Below are 18,233 nucleotides of genomic sequence, written 5' to 3' on the forward strand. Positions count from 1 at the left end.
TTGTGGTGAAGCTGCGAGTCCCGCCCGGAGAAAGTGAAGATGGGAAAGACGTAACGGTAGCATGAGAGTGAGCATGGATGGATTGGATTAATTGAGGAAGGGGCAAGGGATAGATTGGATTAATTGAGGACAAGGGCGTGATGATTGCCAAAATTAGTGGGTTTTCCAAATATCAATGGGATGGTACACATACAACGGAGGTCATTTTCACTTTCTTTATTGTGATTAAACATCAATAGGATTTTAGAAAATCATATCAGACAGAACTATGTCAATTAAAAAAATTATATTTAAAAATCTGTCAAGAGAAATAAAAATAATAGTAATCTTTTATACTTAGTTTCTATTGCATTTCAACATTTAATATTAAAATATGAAATAATAATAATATTAAATATTAAATAATAATAATAATTATTTGTTAATAGTCATTCATTCATAAAAATAGTTAGTTATTTAATTACTTTTTATTATATTTAATATAGAAAATAATTATATTTATTTTTCATTACATTTTAATATTCAACTCAGAAAAATGAGAAAAAAATAATAAAACATTAAAAATAAAATTGATTATTTACATTTACTTTCATTATATTTCAAGATGGAAATACAAGAGGGAAAAAAGAAATATATAGATTAATAAAAATGATAAAAATAATTGATTAATTACTTATTTTTAATATGAGAATATTAGTAGGAAAGTGAAAAACTTGTATAAATTTAAAAAAAAATTAAAATAATTAGTTATTTATATTTACTACTTATTAGATTATTAGATTATTTTAATAAGGTATGAATGGAAAAAGAAAACACTATACAACTGAATAAAAATAATTAATTTTTTTTGTTTTTTTTTTTTTTCTATTTCATTTTCACATCGAAATATGAGTGAAAAAATTTATTTATTTTTTGTAAAAATGAATAAAAGTAACCAAAAATAATTTATTATTTATACTCATTTAAAAAAAAAATTGTATAAATAAACAAAAGTAATGAAAAATAATTGATTATTTATATTATTTTTTTATTGGATTGAAATAAATAAAAAGTTCATACAAATAAATAAAAATGGTTAAAAAAATAATAATTATGTATACTCCTTCACTTTTATGATGATGATGATGATGATGGTTAACGTCCACTGAGACCCAACTTTGGTCTATCGGACTTAAGGAAATGAATTATTTAGTTTGATTTAAGATTTTATTCCTGTGCTCAAAAAGCTTGGACAGAAGTCTTCCGAGCTCACTATAATTTTCACACCGTAAAAGGCTAGGAAGGTCAGTATTGCAACAAAGATTATGAAATTGAGATCTAATATGGTTGTATGTGGGGCACTCTAAGAGGAAGTGATTTTCATCCTCGATGTTCATATTCTCACAAAGATGGCAAATCCTTTCCATCCATGGTGTTTTAGGAACTACCCAATGACCCGTTTCACTATGGAGCTCATGAGAGTTTGATATAATCTTAGCTATATTAATTTTATTCTTTGAGCTAGTTAAAATAGAGGGATACTTTTGATCTTCTAGGGTGGGGTTGATGACCTCCTTATAACATCTTAATTTTCTTTTAGCTGCTAAATCTTTCTCACACGACATTTTTTCTTTGAACTTAGAAGTAACAATATTTTAAATGTTATTAATGTTCTGCAATGCAACATTCTTGTCGATCTCCCAATGGTTTAACCAGGCCCTAGTGTCTTTATACCAACCTCGTTTGAGCCTTAGGTGGTTTTCGCTAGAATTTAAAGCTAGCTTAGGTAGTCTATGGTCTCCTATGTTATTGAGTTTGTGTTTGTACACCAGAAGCCTAGTCATAGCTAGGCTCTCGATAGGGGAAAGACCCACTTCTATAAGGAGAATAGGATAGGGTGTATTGCTTTTAATCTTGAGGTTATACACTATAAAACGCTTCTGGATTTGCTTAGTCTTTCTCCAGGATTCTCTAGAGATGCTGCAACCCCAAACCTCACATCCATATAAGATAACATGAGTGACCAAAGTTTCAAAGAGGAACTTCTTTCTATCCCACATTACGAGGTTTGTCATTTTACAATTATTTTGAAGACCAAAATAAGCTTTCCACCCCCCATTAATCCTTTTCTCAATGCTATAGTTCCAGTTGAGTTTGTGATGAATATCAATTCCTAGGTACTTGTAAGAAGACACTTCCTCCAAGTTACTATTGTCATACATAAAATTAGCGTAAGTGTCCTTCTTGGATTTGATAATCATAACTTCTGTTTTGTCAGTGTTAATAGTCATACCCATGGTAGAGAAGAAATCCTTAAGGAATCTAAGTTTCTTATCGAGATCAGATGGGCATCTTGTGAGAAGAACAATATCGTCAACATAGAGAAGAAGGATGATGACTATCTCAGCTAAGATCGTGTCAGCACAATCTGCTTCCTCTAAACAACCTTCTAACTTGTTGATGTAAATGTCAAATAGGGTAGGGGAGAGGGAGCAACCTTGTTTAACACTGATATTACACTTAATATCGTTCAACCACCCCTCATTGCTCTTTAACTTCGCAATTACATTATCGTATAAACTTATAGTAGCAGCTCTCAACTCAAAAGGAATCTTTATCTCTTCTAATCTATTCCATAGGTTGTTTCTAGGAACCGTATTGAAAGCCTTTCTAAAGTCCACAAAGCAACAAAACAGATTGGATTTATCATTGCGACATTCCTCCACAATGACCCTAAGTGTAATGAGGTTGTTCGTTGTTGAGTGTTGCCTTCTAAAACCCACTTGGCCTTTAGCCCGCTTACCTTCACTTTCAAGCCATATGCTCAACTTCTTTTCCAAAATAATACCATATAAGTTGGTTAAGAGAGGGTTGATCATAATATTCTGATAATTAGAGGGGTTATTTGTATCCCCACTTTTAAAAATAGGGATAATGAGGCTTTGAGTCCATGGTTTAGGGAACCCTTGCTTGATTGCTTAATTGAAAAGCTTGTGGATGTGGGGGATGAGTACGAGACCTCCAATTTTTAAGATTTTCGCCTGTTAACCTTGAATGTCCTTAGCTTTCCCATTTTCCAGGCGTTTAACCCCAAAATCAATGTCTTCTAATGAGAAAACTTCTTTTGTTATGAGCAGGGTTTCAAAGTTATCCATGTCATTTGGAGATTCATAAAGCTTTTCAAGATAGGAATTCCAGCCGTATAAAGAAATTTTATTATTATCTTTAGTTTTCCTAGTTAGAATCTCCCTCCAGAATTTCTTAGCAGCTACCTTAGAGAGGTGTAAGAGATTCTCTTGTCTTTTACGAATATACTGCCTTTTTTTCCTTTTAGTTAGGGATTTATATATTTTTATCTTGCCATTTTTAAGAGATTCATCAACAACTTCCTTAATTGCTCTCCTCGCACTTTTACAATCTTTGTCATACCATGGGTTGGTTTTGTTATTTCCTTTATTACTTGAAACTTCAATTGAGAACTTGTTAATAGAATATGAGAGGGTTGTAGTAAAATTATGATAGAGGTATTCTATGTTGTCTATACTAGATAAATGAAGCAAATTAGTTTTTAATTCATTTCGAAAGAGATCATTTTTATTTCTATCAAAGATTAAGTTCTCTTGGCTATAAGCATTATCTTCTATGGGATCTCTATGCATGAAAAAATTGAGAGTTATAAGTAAAGGCCTGTGATCAAAGTTAGGCTTGTGGTCGTTTAAGATGTCAAAATTTATTATTTCGTTGTCTAAGGGAGATAAAAAATAGCATAGTCTACCATGTTGTTACCAAGCTCATGGATGTAGGTCATCTGGCTAGAATTGGGCCACTTCTTTAGACTGTTGCAAATTATGAGATCCTGAGCACTACAAAGCTTGACTAGCTTCGACCCAAACAAATTCTCCCCAAGGTCTTCAGAGCTCCTTTTGTACTGGCTAGCCAGAGTAAGGTCTTTTTCTAACCAAAGAGGATTAGGGTTGGAATGATTGCTTAGAAGAATAGCTTGGTTGCTTGAAGTTCAAGCATTAAAGTCACCCATTAAAAGGATATTACCTTCATTCCTTAGGCTAGAAATATCATTCTATAAAACATTGTAAGGACTATTTTTATCTAGATTTTGTTTCTTATAGAATTTAGAATTGATGGGGGAAAAATAACAGATTTCTATGTAGGTCTTTTAATCATTGCTGTCAGTAATATCTATCCAACTATATTGGTTGTAAGGGTCTTTTTTATAAATCTTAGCATGGGGGGAGATGTTCTTCTTAATGTAACATGCTATGCCCCCAATACGTCTACGGAAGGATCACTTGTTCCAGGTAGACCATAGTGCAAAGCCATCTATGTTAGGGACCGTAGATTCTTTGTGCTCCCAAGTTTCAACAAGCAATATAATATCAACATCATTTGAGATCCAATTTAGCTTGGGGCCTTTGTTCCATGGAAAGCCCCAGCAGTTCCAAGAAAGAATCTAGAGCATGTTGAATTGTTATTTATTACTATCTTTTTGGTTTCTATCTTGAATAACGACTTTTCTATTTCTGATTATTCCCCATTTTCCTTCCTTCCTAGCTTCTTTTACATTTTGAACCTCCTTTCTGAATTCCGCTTGATCTTCTGGAATGAGATCTTCATTTATAAATATTCTCGTTACTTTTAGACTTGAGGTTTTACTAAGTATGTCATACTTATGGTCAGTAGAGCTCACATTTATTCAGATTAGCCTTCCTTTATTCTCATTTAATTTCCCCAACCTTGTTGCTTCTATGAGACACGTTGTTTCAATTTGTAATCTATTATGTAATTCTGTCTATCTCCTCTTTCAAACCGAAGATTATAAGGTTCAAGTCCCTTTTGTTACACTCATGGTCTAATTCTATCCATTTTTTCATCTCATCTTTAATTGGTTTGATATCTAATTTACCTGCCACAATATTTAGGGTGAGGTGGCTATTAACTTTTTCTAGTTCTTTAATAATGTCCTTCATTTTAAGACTCTCTAAAGTATTGACGTCTCCTTGCTACAATTTTTGGTTCATATCTTGGTTTTGTTTTTCTATAACTTGCAACCTAGTCTCCATTGCCTCCATGTTAGTCTCCAATAATTCTATTTTATTTTCTATTTGTTTTTGGATCTTATCTTCAAGAGATGTGAATTTATTTTCTAACATGGCTTCTAACTCTATTTGTAACTTGACTTCTCTTTCTTCTCTACGTTTCTCTAAAGACTCTATATACTCATAAAGGCTTTATAGAGTAACTGTGCTAAGTCTACATTTAGTAATCTTTGGTAGTTGTGGCAAATTATTCATACTTGAGAATATATGAGAAGATATGTATTAGAAAAATATAAGGAATGTGTGTACCTGATATAAACAAACCCGATTGCAGACCGCACATGCCCCGAATTGGATCGAACCGTAGCTTGTAGACCAGATTGGATCTGGAAAGATGAATGGATTTTCAAATCTAGATCAAAGCAGCTCCAGCCAAACTTACATTTTTATATCCAGATCGAAGCAGCTCCAACCATCAAAGATCAGTTGCAATGTTATGCTGGATGTATCTAATGAAATGGCTCCACCACTGAGCTATGGGTAATGTTGCAAATAATTGTAAATAGCACCTGCCCTAACACCCCTGTTCCACGAACAAACCCCCACTTGCACTGCGTCAATGTGTTTGAGATCTGCAATGCCACATAGATATTGTAGAATGTGAACCAAGAGTGGTAATATGTGATAGCTTCAGAGGGTGCTACCGCATAAATGTGTTTATATCCCTGGACTGCGGAGCATTGGTTTATAGAAGTGAACCACATGTATAATATATATGCGAACCAATTGTTTATAAATGGGTATAGCGCGATCTTTTTTAGAGAGTGAGATCAATGACTATGGTTTCGGTCTTTGAACTGAGTAATCTGTGAACCGAGCAATCTCTGAACCAATCAATCTGCGAACCAATAATTTATATATGCGAACCACAGAGGTATCAATATGTGAACCGCAGAGGTATAAATATGTTTACCATAGAGTATTGGTTTATAGATGTGAACCACATGTATAATATATATGCGAATTGAGTAATCTGCGAACTGAGCAATCTCTGAACCGATCAATCTGCAAACCAATAATTTTATATGCGAACCATAGAGGTATGTTTACCGCAGAGGTATCAATATGCGAACCACAGAGGAATCTTCGATACCAAGCAAATAATAACCTATAATATTTTGGAAGATTAAAATCTTCGTTATCATCCTCATACACTGCTAAACACTGCTTTTAAAAATTATTTTGAATAAAATAAATCTGGACCTTTGACGTTGCAGAACGATAGTTTCCAAATTCTGGCGAATGGGTCCAAACTATTTTCCCATTACTTCCATTAGGCCGAACTCTGATAGTAAAATTTGGTTTGCCCTATCTAGTGGCTCACTGAATGCTGAGGATGGATGGAATCGAGTTGCTTCCTTGTGTTCACTTCTCTTCTTTTCTCCCTAACGATTGATTTCGATGTTTTTGTAACCATTTATATATTTATTTCAACTTAATTTCACTATTTCAACTCAAATTAAATTATATTTGCATCGTTGTCTGCAGTGTTTCTACAAGTTCATTTTTGTTTTCTGTGGGTGGGGACTTGAAGCAGATGAGAGTACTCTCATGCAGCATAAAATACTTCTTGCTAGAAGAATGCAATCTCAAGCACTTGGAATGTATCATGTACAACCATCCTTCCATGGTGAAGTCCCCCATTGCATAAAATATGAGAGAAAAATTCTAGCATGGCTCCTAATCATTGTGGTGGGGAAGACATATGGATTCTTTGAAATAGTAGGGGTGTTTAGCGGAGAGTAGAGAACTGAATCATGGATCAAACTAAAATATCCTTTTGAAGCGGGCTTTCATGTCAAGTAGTGAACCAAATCGTGTCACAACTTTGAAACGCAGGGAGAAATATCAGAGCCTTTGAGTTAGTAACTCAATTCACACATTTTGTAACTTCATAGGGAAAACTAAGTGGTTGTTATCATTTACATTTTTTTGTTCTATTCTCTCGGTTAGATGGAGCATGTCCACTCACATAAAGAAAGGCATATTCTCACAAGGCGTAATGAGAAAGATAACTGTTGGTGAATCGACCAACGAAGAGGTTGTTGTCCATGTTGGATTAACAGCGTGTACAAGCCGAGCGATGTCAGTCACATGAGGGAAAGACATTGGTCCACATGTCATATTTTAATAGGATGAAGGAGGATGAAATGTAAGCTCATTGATTCGTTGAAATGAAAATTGTCTGCACATCAAATGCCATAGAGAGAATGCCTTCGGCACAATTATTCATATCAATGTCCTTAACCAATCATAAAATAGGAATATAATTTTTATGAAAAAATGAAAATTATTTTTATAATTAACAAATATTTAGTTTAATATTTAAATATTTCACAACTATTGTAAAAAATAATTGAAAGTCAAAGATAAATTTGAAAAACCCATTACAATATACTCTACCTTCGATAGGTATAATAAGATTTTGATTTTTTGTTTTTTTTTTAAATAAATTCAGGACTCTTATAATTCTATGGAAACAACGTTGTTTAAACATATTACTTTTGGATTTTTTTTTGTTTAAAATGAATTTTTGACTGGATATGTGGATTCAACACCCTAACAACACCCGAAAAATTCCCGGGGACAATGAGAATATGAATAACTTTCAACTCAAACTTGTGATTTTAAAAATTTTCTACAATTTTCTACAATTTTTTAAATATTTTTATAATATATTTTTTTATATATAAATTAATGTGTATGTAACTAATATATCATTCCCAACTCCAATAAACATAATTAGCACAACCACATTAATAAATGTGGTTGATATATGTCGTAGGTGTTAAGTTAATATATGTTATATTTTAAACTTAATGTTATAAACCATAATATAAAACACAATATTATAATATTGAGACAATACTTGTTACAATCTGACGTTGGAACATCGTTGACCATGCTTAACCATGTTTGATATTCATATCAAGACAATCTTTCTCACAATGTGATGTTCAACCACGGTTGACCATGATTGAAGATAGGTGGCCATGGTTGACCAAGGTGACCATGATTGACCCATAGGAGCTTCACTCAATGAACCTCTAACATAGCATGTGCATTCATGGCATATTAAACAATGCCTTTAATTTGACTACATAATAGAAAATACCTCAAAAAGTCACATTATTTAACCCCCTACCAATACAAATCCAATACACCTTCACAATTTAAAAAACACCTACTTTCACTAGATAGTGTAGGTTTCCATTTTTTCATTAGAATTTTTTATACCCCTTTATATTTTTTCGTTAACTTTGAGCTACATTTCTAATACTTGCCAATAATAAAACCATTTACCCCTTGTTATATGCTCAATATATTTTGTCATTTTTTCCTCAAAATATATCCCCCAATATGAACCCACATGGTATTATATTTCTCCCCTAGTGAAACCCCTGTGGATTGACCATGGTTGACCATAATTGTGTTATTGAGACAATATTTGTCATAATACAACATTGGACCATGGTTGAAACAATGATTGATTTTCATATTGAGATAATCTTTGTCATAATGCGACATTGGACCAAGATTGACCAAGGTTGACCATGATTGAACATGGTTGATCATGGTTGACCATGATCATGATATTGAGATAATATTTGTCACAATGCGACGTTGGACCATAGCTGAGATAATGGTTGATTTTCATATTAGGACAATCTTTGTCACAATGCAGCATTAGACCATGGTTGACCATGATTAACCATGGTATATCATGATTTATTTTATAAAACATGGTTGCCCAAGGTTCAATAATATAAAACCCAACAAACTAATATTATAAACCCAAGGTATATAAACCCTAAGATAAATATTATGAACACTAATATAAACATGGTTGACTATGGTTGATTTTCATACTAAAACAATCCTTGTTACAAAATGACATTGGGCCATGTTTGACCATGCTTAACCATGGTTGATTTTCATATCAAGACAATATTTTTCACAATGCGATGTTCGATCATGCTCGACCATGCTTAACCATGGATGGTCATGGTTGACCAAGGTTGACCATGATTATCATATTGAGACAATATTTGTCATAATACAACGTTAGGCCATGGTTGAGACAATGATTGATTTTCATATTAAGACACTATTTGTCACAATGTGATGTTAGACCATGGTTTACCAAGGTTGACCATGATTGACTAAGGTTGACCATCATTGACCATGGTTGACCATGATTATCATATCGAGACAATATTTGTCATAATGGGATGTTGGACCATAGTTGATACAATGATTGACCTTCATATTGAGACAATCTTTGTCACAATGCAACATTGGACCATGGTCGACCAAGGTTGACTATGATTGACCATGGTTGACCAGTATTACCATATTGAGACAATCTTTATCACTATGCGACATTCGACCATAGTTGACCAAGGTTGATCATGATTGACCATGGTTGACCAGAATTATCATATTGAGACAATCTTTGTCATAATGTGACATTGGACCATAGTTCAGACAATGATTGATTTTCAAATTGACAAAATCTTTTTCATAATGCAACATTAGACCATGGTCGATAATGCTTGACCATGCTTAATCATTCTTGATATTATAAACCCAACGGAATAATAAACCGTAGGGATTAATGCTAAAAAATTGAGGGATTATAAGCCTAAGTGAATAATACTAGACCCTAGGAATATGAACCCTTAAATTAATAAACTCAAGGGATTGATATTATAAACCCAAGGGAAAAGAATTATAAACCCAAGGTATATAAACAATAAGACAATATTATAAACCCTAAAATAAGCATGGTTGACCATCGTTGATTTCCATATTGAGACAATTCTTCTCATAATGTGATGTTGGACCATGGTTGACCATGATCGAACATGATTGATTTTCATCGAGACAATCTTTGTCACAATGTAACGTTGGACCATGGTTGATTTTCATATTGAGAAAATATTTGTTATAATGTGATGTTGAACCATGGTTGACCATGATTATAAATCTAATGATTTATATTATAAACCCTATGAATAATATTATACCCTAGGAATATGAACTCTTGGATTAATAAACCCAAGGGATTGATATTTTAAACCCAAGGGATTATTACTAAAAACCCAACAGAGTAATACTAAAAACCCAAGGGATTGATACTAAAAACCCAAGGGAATAATATTAAACCAAAGTGATTAATATTATAAACCCAACGTATAAACCCTAAGATAAATATTATAAACCCTAAAATAAACATTGTTTAATATTGAACGAAAGAGATTAATATTATAAACCATAAAATAAACATGGTTGAGCATGGTTTACCATGGTTATTTTTCATATTGAGACAATATTTGTCACAATGCAACATTGGACCATGGTTGATTTCATATTGAAACAATATGTGTTACATTGTCACATTGGACCATAGTTGACCATGATTGACCATGTTTTACAATGGACATTGGACCATGGTTGACCATGGTTGATTTCATATTGAGACAATCTTTGTCACATTGTCACATTAGACCATAGTTGACCATGTTTGATGATGGACATTGCACCATGGTTGACCATGGTTGATTTCATATTGAGACAATCTTGGTCACATTGTCACATTGGACCATAGTTGACCATGATTGACCATGTTTGACGATGGTTGGGAATGGCTGACCATGGTTGATTTTCATATTGAGACAATCTTTGTCATAATGTGACGTTGGATCATGGTTGACCATGATTATAAACCCAAGGGATTATAAATCCAAGGGATCAATATTAAACCCAATGGATTAATATTATAAACTGAAGGTATATAAACCCTAAGATGAATATTATAAACGCTAAAATAAACTTGGTTGACCATGGTTGATTTTCTTACTGAGACAATATTTGTTAGGAAAATGAATCCTTATACTAATAAACCCAAGGGATTACAAATCCAAGGGATCAATATTAAACCCAATGGATTAATATTATAAATTGAAGCTATATAAACCATATGATGAATATTACAAACACTAAAATAAACATGGTTGACCATGATTGATTTTCTTATTGAGACAATCTTTGTCTGGACCATGGTTGACAATGATTGATTTTCATATCAAGACAATATTTGTGAAAATGCAATGCTGGACCATGTTTGACCATGGTTTTTTGTCATATTGAGATAATATTTGTCACAATGCAATGTTGGACCATGGTTGGACATGATTTATTTCCATATTGAGGAAATCCTGTGATAAATCTTGAAATAAATATTGTAAACCAAGTTATATAAACCCTATGATAAATACTATAAACACTAAAATTGAGATGGTTTACCATGGTTGATTTACATCCATATTGAGAAAACCCTATGATAAATTGTGAAATAAATATTGTAAGTTATATAAACCCTATGATAAATATTATCAACACTAAAATAGAGATCGTTGACCATGGTTGATTTACATATTGAGATAATGTTATATAAACCCTATGATAACTATTATAAACGCTAAAATAGAGATGGTTGACCATGGTTGATTTACACATTGAGACAATATTTCTCGACGTTTGATCATTATTCACCATGGTTGATCATGATTGATTCACATATTGAGATAATATTTATCACAATTATTTTTACAAAATATGAAAGTTAGTTTCACAAAATTTATTTTACTTTAACTACACATTAAATTTACCTTTATTATACATAAAATTTCAAATTTCCATTATTCGCCATGGTTGATCATGACACCATCGTTGATCATGATTGATTATGATTCATTTACATATTGAGACAATATTTGTCATAATTATTTTCACAAAATATGAAAATTTGTTTCCCAAAAATTATTTTACTTTAACTACACATTAAATTTAACTTGATTATACATAAAATTTCAAATTTCTTTTAGTTTGATTACACATATAAAATCAAATTAAAATAAATTTTAGATCCAATCTTAGCTAATGACACTTTGTTCTTGTACAATATACTTGAAAACACATTAATTTTTTAATTAGAACTTTGTAAGTTAATAAAGAATTTATTTACAAAAACAATTAAATTTGGTTGCAAAAACAAAAGGTTTGAAGTTTTGGATAGTTAAATATTGAAACAATTTGTTTTCTATCATGTTGGATTTGAGACACTTACACAATTGTTAATTAGCTAAAATTTTAAGGATGATAATTTATTTTGAAGTTTAGAAACTTTAGTAAATGTTAGGATTTGAGACTTACACAATTGTTAATTAGATAAAATTTGAAGGATGATAATTTATTTTGAAGTTTAGAAACAATAGTAAATCTTACTAAGTCCTAATATCCAAGCTGTAAAATATTTAACTATATTTTTATAAATGTTGAAAATAAAAATATTTAACTATATCTCTATAAATGTTTATAATAATGTTATATAGTTGTATAAGATTTTGATAATTTTTAAGTAAAAATGATTTTATATTAAGAAATTTGAGTGCTTCTTTTTAGAAAATGGAATTTACATTTTTTTTTTGCGGAAAAAACATGGGAAATGAGTCTATTTACAAGTATTACCCCCTAAAAATTTTCTACCTATAAATATTGTTGGCATTATGATACAGATTTGGCACTATGACACAGGTGTTGTCCTTGATGGCAACTCACACAAATGACAGATCATAATTTAGGCTTCACAGAATGAAGAAAGAGAGATATACGCAAGTTCATGATAGAACAAGTCGTGTATACATGCAGGTACTCTATATACAAAGTCGTGTATACGTACACACGCACTTTCACAGAAGATAAAGTGTGTACATGTTGGAGAACTAAGTTTTGGTCTGTGGTATTGGTCCATGGTGTTTTGGTCCATGGTATTTTGGCCCATGGTATTTGGTCCGAAGTGTTGACCCCAGGTATTTGGTCCAAGGTATTGATTGTAAGTGGTTTTGGACCATGGTACTGAGTAAGGCCTAAGTCTATAAAAGAAGGAGAAGATCATTAGGCAAAGGCACTTAAGTATTGATTATCTAATGAAGAATAAGATCTAGAATATAGGTCATTGGGGTATGATGCATAGTTGGATCTAAATCAAGGATGAACCTGAGCGCTTGATGAAGGATAAGTACTATTGATGGGTCAAGATCTTAGGGCTTGAAGAGAAGTATCTTTGTGTGATCTATTATCTGAATAACTGGCGCATGTTGTAATCTATAAATATGATGATCTGGGTATAACTGATGTATGCAATTGTTTAAATCATCATTTATAGATCTATATGCAAGTTCACTTTAGCAAAGGTGTGTATACACGCTGGTTCTGCATATCAAAACAGTGCATATGCAGGTTTTCCTTGGGATAACAACGTATACGCGTAGGTTCGACACTGTGAAGTAGCATATATCTTTTGAAATTTGTTTTAGCTACTTCTAGTTGCTATTGTAGTGTTCTGGGTTCTTGCTTGGGTTTTGGTTACTGTTGCTGTATTTTGGTTACAACATTCTGAGTAGTGATTGATTGATTCAATTTTGGGTGGTGCAAAGGAGATTGGTTGATGCAGAGATATTTGATGTTTATTGATGTTATTGATGGATCCAGTTTGAAAATTTATGAAACATGGTCCTTGGAAGAAAAGAGAAGGTTGTAGCCTTCTGTAGGCCAGCACCTACGTACTAGTACACATATCAGCGAGTACAAGAGATAGGGGGTTGTAGCTCCCTTCCAGAAGAAGCTGGAGAATGAGAGAAGGTTGTAGCATTCTATAGGTAGAAGCCTGCGTACTGGTATAAGTCTGCTTCAATACAAAAATTGTAAAAGGAGGTTTCTAAAATAAAAGAAGATAGAGACAATTGCAATAGGTGGTTTTCACCCACATTGGATTTCCACCTTATATCTTGTGTTCTTGTGTGTGATTGTCCATTTTGTTTTTACTACTGCTGGTTACTGTTTATATGATTCTAATGCACTGATTAAAGATTAACATATGATAAATTAACTGAATCATAAGTCTGCAAGATATACGCTAGTTTCCTTATACACAGTTGTGTATACACGCGAGTTCCATTATCCGAAGTAGCGTATATGAATCTCAGTATGGAAATGAAAAATTATTGACTTGCTAATGCTAATTCACCCCCGCCCCCCTCTCAGTATTATTTCCAACAATTGGTATCAAAGCAGGTCCTTCAAAAGAAGCTTGATCGCTTGAAGGAAGGTCTATCATCATGAGTAACTACGAAAGAGAGGGATCAATTAGACCACCAATCTTTGATGGGAGAAACTTCGTTTATTGGAAGGTAAGAACCACAGCCTATCTTCAATCTCTTGGAACAGATATCTGGGAAATCATGGAAGGAGGATATGCATTTCCATCAGTAATTCCTACAGATACGGTAGGTAAAGAGAAATATGAAACCAATGCCAAGGTTGTCAATGTATTATTGGGGAGTCTATCACAATCAGAATTTGTCAAAGTTATGCAGCTCAAAACTGCCAAAGAAATATGGGACAAGATCATTCTAAGCTATGAAGGAGACAATCAGGTAAAACGTGCAAAACTGCAAACTCTCAAAATTCAATATGAAAATCTCAAAATGCACAATGATGAAAGTATAGCTAGTTACTTCTTACATATAGATGAGATTGTAAATTGCATGAAGAACTTGGGTGAAGAGATAAAGGAAGTTGTTTTAGTTGAAAAAGTTTTAAGATCATTGTCTGCTAAGTTTGAATCAAAAGTATCTACCATAGAGGAAAAGCAGGATCTACAGACTATTACTATGACACAGCTGCACGGAATCTTAACTGCCTTCAAGATAAGAAAAGGAGGTCCTTCAGATATGAGAGAAGCCACATTTACAGCTTCAGCAAAAAGTAAAGAAGAACTCATTGAATCAGGACATATTTCAGAAGGAGAAGAAGAACCAAACTTTGTCAAGAACCTTCAATGGGGTTCCAGAAGATTCAGAGGTAAACTACCATTCAAATGTTTTACTTGTTGAAGAGTCGGTCATTATGGTACCAAATGTCCTCATAAAGATAAAGTTGATAAAGGTAAGGAATCTGCGAAATGGAATAGAAAACAAAGTGTAAGTAAGAAAAGCTACTATACTCATGAAGATAGCGATGGTTTATCAATTAGTGATGAAGATGAAAATAACAATGACTATAGACTTCTGATGGATTTTGAAGATGATAATTTCTTGGATGATTTAGATGAATATGATCTTTATGAAGAAATATCTAAACTCAAAATCTGTTTAGAAGAAAAGAATATGATTATAGATACTTTGACATTCCAACTTGCTAAAAGAGAAAAACACAATGAAAATCTAGAATGTGAAATTGTGGGTCTAAGAAAGGATATTGAGAAAACAAAAGTTCTCAATCTTAGATTTGCTAAAGGATCAGAAACATTAAATGAAATTATCAAAGTGCAGCGTTCTCCTCTGATAAATACAAGTCTTGGATATACTGAAGAAGCATCTCAAGCACAGAAGCCGTCAACCTCCACTAAAAGCTATCTTGATGCAGCAAAAAGCTGTGAACAGTTCGACAATCGTCAGCAAAGGAATTAAGCAGATCACCAGGTAAACAGGCTCAATTTAATTCAAGGATGAACAGAAGCTACAACCAACCTCAAGTAAATCATACTCAGTCTGCTCCAAGAATGAATACCAATAGAAACTACAATCACCAGGTTAGTAGATTCGATAATCACAGGAACTTCTTTAATGGTCAATGTTTTTCATGTCATAACTTTGGACACAAAGCTTCTCAATGTGTCGCTTACAAGACCATTATGACTAAAGAAGCTCGAAATCAAAGGAATGAGACGGGGATCATGAAAAGATCTTACAATAACTTTTCTCCTCTTGAAAATGAAAAAGAATGCTTTATCTGTAACAACTTCGGTCATGAAGATTCTGAATGCAAGAGTAAATTTTGGCAATCATCTCAGAAGGAGAAAACTTCATTGAGTCCCAAAATATGGAAAAAGAAAGAACTGCAAACAGAAAGATGTGGTAAAGCCTTATATGAAGAAGGACAAGAAAATCAGTGGTACATCGACAGTGGATGCTTGAAACACATGACAGGGGATAAAGACAAACTTCAATCATACAATGCCTTAGAAAAGGAAAAGAAGTTCTCATTTGGAAATGACACTCCTACTATCATAAAAGGTAAAGGTTCTATTTTCTTAAAAGGAAAAGTTAAAGCTGGGAATGTTATGTATGTTGATGGTCTAAAGCATAACCTATTGAGTGTCAGTCAAATGTGTGATCAAGGAACCGAAGCAGTAGTTCGATCAAATGGATGTGTTGTTCGTGAGCTTGATACCGGAGAAACGATGATCAAAGGCATAATAACTCCAAGTAATTTATACATACTCAAGGGACGACAATAACAGTGCTATCTGAGAAAAAATGATGAACACTGGCTATGGCACAGAAGATTGGGGCATCTGAGCTTCCCTCAAATAAGGAAAGCATGCAAATTCCAGGCTGTTCATGATCTTCCTAATATCAGCATTCCAGAAAATACAATATGCAAATCATGTCAATTTGGTAAGCAAACCAAAGCACATTTCCCGGAGAAGGAAGGATCAACTAGTAAGCCTCTTGAACTTGTTCATACTGATTTATGTGGACCATCAAGGAAAAAGTCTCCTCATGGAGAAGAATATTTTATATTGTTCATTGATGATTTTTCCAGAATGTGTTGGATAGGACTTCTAAAGCACAAATATGAAGCATTTGAAAAGTTCAAAGCCTTCAAAGCCTTGGTTGAAAATGAATCAGATCGTAAAATCAAATGCCTCAGATTTGATCAAGGAGGGGAATTTACCTCGGATGAATTCTTTGACTTTTGTGAAGAGCATGAAATAAAAAGGGAATTCTCAACCGCAAGGACTCCTCAGCAAAATGGAGTGGTAGAAAGGATGAACAGAACTGTTCAAAAAATGGCTTGTGCTATGCTAGATGAGTCTAGAACTCCTGTAACCTTCTGGGTGAAGCTGCATTCACTACCATCACTATTCTCAACAAAACAAATGTTCGGGTAAACAACACTCAAACTCCACATGAACTTTGGTATGGGAAGACTCATACTGTAAAATACTTCAAAGTTTTTGGAAGAAAATGCTACATCAAAAGGACTGATGAAAATCTTGGCAAATTTGAACCCATAGCAGATGAAGGTATTCTTCATGGTTACTCTTCCCGATGTAAAGGATATAAATGTTATAATAAAAGAATTGGGAAAATTGTTGAAAGTATTGATGTTGTGGTTGATGAAACATGCAAAAATCCAAAACAAGTAAAAACTGAAGATTATGAAGAAGATGAGGATTATCCTTCCACATCAAATCACACTGATTCTGAAGAAGAAACAAATGAAGCACCAGAAGAGGAAAAGACTCCATCCAGGTATGTTCAGAAAAACCATCCAGAGACTCAAATTTTGGGACAAAAGGAGGCAGGTGTTCAGACAAGAAGAACTATTGCAGAAGCTTCAAGCTATCTAGCATTGTTATCCTCCACTGAACCTCAAAATGTAAATGAAGCATGCAAAGATGAATGTTGGGTCAAGGCCATGAATGAAGAACTTGAGCAAATTGAAAATACAAATACTTGGGAATTAGTTCCTAGACCTCATGATAAGAATATCATAGGAACTAAATGGATATTCAAAAACAAGGTGAATGAAAAAGGAGAAGTCATATGAAACAAGGCCAGACTTGTTTGTAAAGGATATGCTCAACAAGAAGGTATAGATTTCGAAGAAACTTTTGCACTTGTTGCTAGACTTGAAGCCATAAGAATGTTCCTTGCTCTTTCTAGCTTTCAGAAATTCAAAGTATACCAAATGGATGTAAAACCTACCTTTCTTAATGGAGACTTAGAAGAAGACGTATATATTGAGCAACGAGACGGATTCATCCTTGGAAATGATCCAAAACTTGTATGCCGACTCAGAAAGGTTCTCTATGGTCTAAAACAAGCTCCAAGGGCCTGGTATTACCATCTTGAAAAATGCGTTCATCAACAAGGTTTCTCAAAGGGATCTGTTGATAGCAATCTATATACAAAGATTGATAATCATAAATTGCTAATACTTGTTGTGTATGTTGATGATATCATTTTTGGTAGCAATGAAGAAGCCATGAGTCAAAACTTTGCT

The sequence above is a fragment of the Pinus tabuliformis genome, chromosome 1_2 (assembly GCF_031772625.1).
Source record: "Pinus tabuliformis cultivar Carrire ecotype Pingquan chromosome 1_2, CPIR1, whole genome shotgun sequence".
NCBI classification, from domain to species: Eukaryota; Viridiplantae; Streptophyta; class Pinopsida; order Pinales; family Pinaceae; genus Pinus; species Pinus tabuliformis.